Source organism: Cibotium barometz, chromosome 50 (genome assembly GCF_041138505.1).
Source record: "Cibotium barometz isolate CiBa-2024 chromosome 50, ASM4113850v1, whole genome shotgun sequence".
Classification (NCBI taxonomy): Eukaryota; Viridiplantae; Streptophyta; class Polypodiopsida; order Cyatheales; family Cibotiaceae; genus Cibotium; species Cibotium barometz.
The window spans coordinates 21217419-21224151 of record NC_141095.1 but is presented as its reverse complement, the minus strand read 5'-3'; positions in this window follow the sequence as shown (position 1 = coordinate 21224151).

The window sequence follows — 6733 nt, the reverse complement described above, 5'->3', positions numbered from 1 at the left end:
TAGTTCTTTTGATGCTATCACTGTCTCTCTCAATTTTTGTGCTAAAAAGAGATGCATAAAGTGAGGATTACCTAGAGAGAGAGAGAGAGAGAGAGAGAGAGAGAGGATTGTATACATCAGGATACTTTTTTTATCTCTTTTTATCTTATGAGTGTTTTGTTGTCGATAATATGATTGCAAATATTAGTGTAATATTGATATCTTAGAAACCTCTCATTTTTTGGACTTTTGCCTTTGAGATTGTTCAGAATATATAATATACAAATTGTAGTAGCCTTGGAGAATATATGTGTTTAGTATCTTTTATTAATTGATAAACATTCTAAAAAAAGTTAAAAAAACCTTTCATAGACAAATATATGTATCACTATGTTCTTCTTTTTGTTGTGGTATACATGTAAGTTGCTAGGGTTGGGTATATGTTGGCAAAGATACATAGAGATAATTGTATATCTTTAAGATAATAATTTTGGATTTTAGCAAATGGAGCTTCAAAATGATAACAACCACTCCAAAGATGTAGTGGCTATGGATGATTCTTGCAATGAAGAAGTAGCTTTGTCTACGTCGCCTGAGTTGATGAATGTTCGAGTTGCAAAGCACCTTGCTCGGTCAAGGTCTCCATCTGGACAAAGAAGCTCTAAACGTCTACAAACTATTGCGGATACATGCGACCACACTGAGAAAAATTCGGTTGCTTGCCAACAAGGAGTACTTAGATGCCCTTTGGGATGAGATTCGTGGAAGTGGCAGCCAAAGGGGAGATACGTTGAGAGATGAGTTGACTCATCATCTCCATCGCGTCCATGACAGTAGTGGTCGCATGGAGGCAACCAACTAGACATGATTTCTTTCATGGAGAACATGCATGTTCAAATTGGGGAATGTCTACGTGGATATAATGGGGAATGTAAAGAACACGTAGATTCTCTAAAAGATCAAGTGCGTGCATTAGGCGTGGAGGTATTGAGTCTAAAGATATCTGTTAATCGACTCAATGCAGTTATGAAAAAGATGTGCCATGTTTTAGAAGCCAGGGTAGTTGCTTAGAGATTTTGTGAGAGGGATGATGTTTTTTGATCAAGGGTCAAATTGTGTTCCAACTTTTAGATTTGGCTCTTCATTTTAGCGATTTCTATTTTTTCAAATTTAATGCTTCTCTCTTCCATCTCTCAACATGTTTCAACTCTGCCTTCCTTTATCTCTCTCTCTCTCTCTCTCTCTCTATCTATATATATATATATATATATATATATGTATGTATGTATGTATGTATGTATGTATATGTATATATATATGTATATGTATGTATGTATGTATGTATATCTCACTGTCTATCTATGTCATTGTCTCTCTCTTTGTCTATCTCAAGTATTATATTGTTGGAAATTAAGAAAAATAGTATTCATAATTTTGTGTTTTGAAGGAGATTGAAGATGGTTAGGAGCTGTACATACTTGAGTTTAAACCAAGTTCGTCGACTTTGAATTTTGGATGCAATATGCATGACTAAGGTCATAGAAAAGGACTTGCATTCGAAAACAAAATGGTGCTAATTTTACGGATTACTTTAACATAGCTGGAATTGAAACATAGCTGGAATTTTACGGATTACTTTAACATAGCTAGAATTGAAACATTTGGAAGGGTTGAAAATGAGGAGCATAGTGAACCCCACGGCAGAATCCACTTGGATTCAAGAAACAGAACAATTCTCAATGCTACGGTTCTTCAAGAACCGTATCAATGAACATCACAATGCTCAAACACATAGAGATTTGGCGCGAGGCCCTTTCTCATTTGATTTAAATGAGCTACCTATGGATGATAATTTTCATTCTATAACGTTTGTTGTTGGTGATGTGAAAGATATTAAATCTCAATGTCACTCTATAAGGCGGGTGTTTTCTTTGCCTCGGAATGTCAAGCACCCAGCAACTATGGTGGTATATTCTGGAGATTGTACTCCTCACTTACTATAGGAGCCCTTTCTTACAAGTGTCATTTTTGTGGTGCAATAATTTGGAAGTGTGAGGCGTCAAGAAAGGTTGAAGAATATGTGGGCAAACACTGTTGTGGAAGTGGGAAGGTCTCTTTACTGCCATTGGAAAATCCACCTCCTGCATTGGTGGAGTTGTTGTGTGGTAATGATAATGCAAGTAAGGAATACAGAAAGAATATACGCTCTTATAATAAAGCCTTGGCATTCGTTTCACTAGGTGCTCACTTGGATAGTTAGTTCACTAGGGGAGGAGGAGTATTCAATTTTCAAATCCATGGTACCACCTATCATCGTGTTGGTTCTGTCATGCCTGATGAAACCCGAGATGCGGCTCCTCGATTTACTCAGCTTTATGTGTATGATACATAGCATGAATTAGAGAATAGACTTCATGGAATGCCCTCTTTAAATCACAACATTGTTGAAATGTTACAAATCATGATTTATGTACATAATCCATACGCTCGTGCACTTCGTTCAATGACAGAAATGTTGCTGTCAAGTCCACATGCAGATTTGAGAATAGTCATCACACTGAAGCTCGATGATTAACCTCACGGAGTAATACTTCGTTCCTACAAGAAGACAATATTATGCTTATAGACTACGGATTAGGAATATACAAATGCATGTCTTCTACGTGGTGGTCGTCTATTGCAACAGTACATTGTTGATGTATATAGTAGCATGGAAGAATGTAGATTAGTATGGATACGCAATAACCAGAAAGAATTGTGTGCTGAAGTATACCAGGGTCTTGCAGATATGGTTAATTTAAGCGATGGGATTAATAGTGTCTCTGCAGGCATTGCTAGAGACGCAGGGTGGTACTGCCATCTACATATACTGGGGGACGTAGATATATGCATCAATTGTACCAAGATTCAATGGCTATTGTTAGAAAGATGGGTAAACCTGACCTGTTTATCACCTTTACTTGCAATCCTAAGTGGGATGAAATAACCAATGCTTTATTGCCGGGTTAGGTTGCCCAAGATCGACCCGACTTGACTGCACGGGTCTTTTATGAGAAGCATAGGGACATGATGCACTTATTGATAAAAAAAATTCAATATTTGGAACGGTATTGGGATTTGTTTCTGTTATTGAATTTAAAAAAAGAGGCTTGCCACATGCACATATATTATTGACATTGGAAAGTGGATGTAAACCGATCGAGATCCCTCACTATGATATGTTGGTGTGTGCTGAACTTCCTGACAAGGTGATGTTTCCAGAGTTGCACATCATAATTAGTCATTGCAATGTCCATGGACCATGTGGTGAACTGAATATGCACTCTCCTTGCATGGTTAATGGGAGTTGCAAACATCGGTATCCTCGGAATTTTTGTGAGACTACTAGCGTTGATGACAATGGGTATCCAGCTTACATGCGACGAGATGATGGTAGTTTCATCTACGTAAAGGATCATAGGGTGGACAGTCGATGGGTTGTTCCATATAACTTTTTTCTCTCTTTGAGGTACAAAGCCCATATTAACACAGAAGTATGCTCTACCATTACAGCTATAAAATATTTGTATAAGTATGTTTACAAAGGACATGATAGAGCTACTATAGAGTTGCAAGACAGAAATGAGGTTAGTCAATATCTGGATGCACGGTACGTTTCTGCTTCAGAGGCATGCTGGCGCATATATCAATATGATTTGCACACGATGAAAAGCCCGATATATAAAGGTTACATGTTCATCTCCCAGTGCATAATAATTATCACACGCCCTAGTTCAAGTTCTACTGTAAGTAAGGGGGTCAAAAACGGGTTAAAAACAATCTAAAAACAAGTAAAAACGGGGTGCGAAACACCTAAGAAACCACTTGTGTGAGTTTCAAGGGTAGTTACCAATGCACGTAGGGTACCCACGTCACATGCATCTACGCTCTGGTCGGGTGCTAGAGCCTGAACCACTAGAAAGCGTTTCAGTCTACGCAGGCTCACACCCTCCCTCCACGTTAGCATCTTGGCCTTCGGCTGGAACCCAAGGGAGTGCAACCCAAGATCCACGAATAGTGGATAGTGACTCGTCCTCTGACTCAGAAGCCATGGAAGGGCACCCTACCAAGAACCCTGAGGAGACAAGCCAAAACATGCCAGTGTGGGCCCCACAACCCGGATCTAGCATGTTTAGTCGTCTAATAGAGACCTTTAGTAGAGCTACACGCTCTGAACATGCGACAAGCGAAGTAAATGAGGAAGGAGGGGTAGTAGATTCGCCATTCACATCTTATGTGGACCCTACCCTCCCAAAGAGTGTCCATGTGGATATTCTACCCACTTCGTTTAATGAGGGCCCTACTGAGCTACCACCTTCTGATACTCTTCCTAAAGTAGAGGTCCCTAGAAGCCAATCCATAAGAAGTGACATTGCGTCCACTTCAAGAGAACCGTTTGGCACACCAAGTCTAGATGGGATATTTCTCAATGAAAATTGGGAATATGATCTACACACAGAGACTCTAACGGACCTATACACGGGTTACACATACCATGTAGGTTGGTTAGAAGTCCTACGATCTACATCTAGCGCCACTAATCTAGAAGAGCAGCAGCAAATGATATGTGAGGCTATTCATAGAATTATCCAAATTGAGAGGCAAAATAGGGGAGTGAACTTAGGTTCCACTGGCCCTATGAGATTTTTGGATACAGGCAAGGCCAAACAACCAACCCTATCACAATTGGAGACTCCCTCGGTGAGTCCCATAGACCCCTCGTATGTTGTTTCGCCTAGAGTCTCAATGCAGGTTGAGCCCACGAGCAGTAACTTTAGTTTTCCAACCTTGGCTCAACTTTCCATTAAGGAATCCACAATGCCTACCCCAATGATGAGCATGACGGAAAGCGCACCTGTTACCACTGTAGTTAGTACGACACCACTACCTAGTGGAACAGTACCTACAACAGTGTGTGCCAGTGCCTATCGACCCTATGTACCCATCGCTACTTATGCTCATGTAGCTCCTACGCCTCTTAGTATGCCAATGGCGTATGCTCCACGACCACCCTATCATAACCATTATCCAAGAGGAGCTAGGCCTAGCCACATATCATATCCTACGTCATTTGCCAACATACTCAGACCAATGCCAACTCCTATCAGCAAGGCTATCCCAGAAGTGCCTCCACCAGCTATGCCTGCTCACCTAGGTGATCTCGCAGCGTTTGCTCAGACGATCGGACGATCTATTGCGGAAAACATGCGGGGTATGCCTGAGAGAGAACCTAGAAGCAAGGCAGTACAAGTGGCTAAGCTCACTCAAAACTTCAGTGGTAACAAGGATGTTAGGAAGCACATTGAAGTCTTTGAACACGTGTGTGATTCCTTGGAAGAGCACAATGAGTTGCATAAGTGTAAAGCCTTAGGCTTAACCTTGAGTGGGAAGGCTGGAGATTGGTATCGAACCTTAAGGGTTGAAGAGCGCACGCACTACCCCACTCTCAAGAGATTGTTCTTGAAAGAATACATACGTGAGGGTGTGCTTTGGGGAGTAGCATCTCAACTCCAAAAAGCTGAACGCGAGAAAGGGGAGTCAGTGAGAGACTTTATAAGTCGATTGAAGCATCTAAATTCTCGCTGCACTCCTGATGAACGCTTCAATAACAATCAACTCCTCGATAGATTCATCCGAGGATTGCGCCACGAGGACATTTACAATGGCCTAGTCATTAGAGGTCTTACAACGTGGGAAGTAGTCACTGCCAATGCCATCCAGTTAGAAGACAACTTGATGATTGCAGGTAAAAAGGCGTCTTCAGAAACAAAATCCGTTAGTTCGCAAGTATCTGGGCACGAGCCAATGACGGTAAAACCTATTGCCAAGGAGCCCAAGATATCTGAAATGTCTGTGATGACCGACCTTACTAAGGCTCTCCAAGAATACTTTAGGGGTAATCGAGCTTCTCAGAATAGCCATATGTACCCAAGGAGAGAGCAACAATGGTGTTCGGTGTGCTTAGGACCACATAGCACGAGTGAATGTCCCACATTCAGAGTCAAATTCAATGGGAATTGCAATGCATGTGGTAAGTCTGGCCATCAATCTAAAGATTGCCTAGTACTTAAGCGAATGTTGGCAAATCAGGCACCACTAGCCTGGTCAAACACACCTCAAGTACCCGCGCTAATGCCTGCACAACCTGTCGAGCAACCGTCACAGCACATAGTTCCAAGAAATCCGAATGTAGTCCAGTCTATGCCGTTACCACTGCCAGTGCTAGGACCACAACCTCCACATCCAAAGGATTACCCCAATAAACCAGATGGGTTGTGAGTCACATAGTGCGTGTGGGGATTATGAAGAGGAGATAGACCCCACTACTCCATATGGGATTGATACGTTTGAAATGATTCCCCAGTACTACATGGAGGATCATCTCGGGCAAGTCAAGCCTGTATATCAAGCGGCTGCTCTCGCCACCACAAGAGGGCAAAACCTTAATACCTTGGCGAGGAGACCACCTCTTCAATGCTACGATTGTGGTGGACCGCATCGTGTAGCGGAGTGCCCTAATAGGCTACAGAAGATCTCTACCCAAATGCAACCAAATCAAGGGAGCACATCGGGAATGCCGGTACTTACATGTAATCGTTGTGGCATAGATCATTTGATTGCTCAATGTCCACATAATCCTAATGCACCCAAGATTACGCCATTGAATTTGGTTGAGGTCACCAACCAAGCACGAGGAACCACACCCGTTGTACCC